This window comes from Pundamilia nyererei, unplaced genomic scaffold, assembly GCF_000239375.1.
Source record: "Pundamilia nyererei isolate P.nyererei 1_Seehausen unplaced genomic scaffold, PunNye1.0 scaffold00062, whole genome shotgun sequence".
Taxonomy (NCBI): domain Eukaryota; kingdom Metazoa; phylum Chordata; class Actinopteri; order Cichliformes; family Cichlidae; genus Pundamilia; species Pundamilia nyererei.
The window spans coordinates 2,578,317-2,579,402 of record NW_005187463.1 but is presented as its reverse complement, the minus strand read 5'-3'; the positions used below and the strand labels follow the sequence as shown (position 1 = coordinate 2,579,402).

The 1,086-nt window shown below is 44.7% G+C and overlaps 1 protein-coding gene across 1 annotated transcript in view; it reads right to left on the bottom strand.

Moving 5' to 3' along the window:
- LOC102213197 (thyroid adenoma-associated protein homolog) overlaps window positions 1–1,086 on the bottom strand; it is a 44,516-nt gene that overhangs the window by 41,714 nt on the left and 1,716 nt on the right. The gene's annotated exons all lie outside the window — the stretch shown is intronic.

Below are 1,086 nucleotides of genomic sequence, written 5' to 3'. Positions count from 1 at the left end.
AATGTTCCTAAACTGCTTATCGATTTAAAGAGATAACACTGCAGCCTCCAGTCACTGATCATCTGTTTCCCATTAAGATCACAGACGAAGATTTTCTTCACGAACCGGCTGATGCCTCACCACAAACTGTTGAATTAAGGCAATGGGCATGGCCAACTCGGTGCTTGTGAGAACGTTTGTGATCTCTGCTGTAACTGATTGTGGGCTCTGTGGCTCATGCCGCTTTTGCACAGCACTGTACGACCTTCTAACCAGGAGGTGGATAAAATCCATTTAAATACCTTTTTCCCAGCCATATCCAGTCTGCTCCCTACACAAATGTATGCAGCACAAAGTGTTTACATTCACTCAGTAGGGTGTCAAGCTTTAAGCTTTCCATTTAGTTGAGCAAATTAACAAACCTGCAAACATAAATATAACATATAAAGTCACAAAACGCCATAAAATTCAAACATAAGCTAAAGAAAAAACACACCCTGGACCTACAGTTCAACAGTCAAACAAGCGAAACATCTAAAAATTCACCAGATAAAATAAATCAGAGCAAAGGAAACAATCAGCTGAAATGACCACACGGTTGAGTAAACACCTCTCTGAGAGAGGCTTCAAAAACCGAACATTAGAAACAGCCCTGCATGATTTTTGTGTTGCACTGCAACAGCGCGAGTTAGGTGTTCCTAATAAACTGGAAACTTCATACACTAAACATCTGAAAGCAGTGGCAGCTTTGTCACATTGGTCACATCCACGGCCTTAATAATCGGGACCCGTCTTATCTGAAAGACCTTATAGTACCATATGCCCCAACACAGCACTTCACTATCAGACTGCTCGCTTCCTTGTTGATCGGTAACAAGTAAGGTCCTGAACGCCTCCTGGGTGAGGCGTTCAGGACCTGTAAACCTGGGATGAGCCCCTGGAGCTGGCTTTGGAGTGCGGAGGTGGCCGGGGAGAGTGAAGCCTGGGTTTCTCTGCTTGTACTGCTGCCCACGGATGGCAATAACAGATGGAGGCATGGATGGTGTTTGTTTTTCCTGCAAGTCCTGAGTGTCAGTGCAGGTCAACACAAGAAGGAAAACCCAAAGC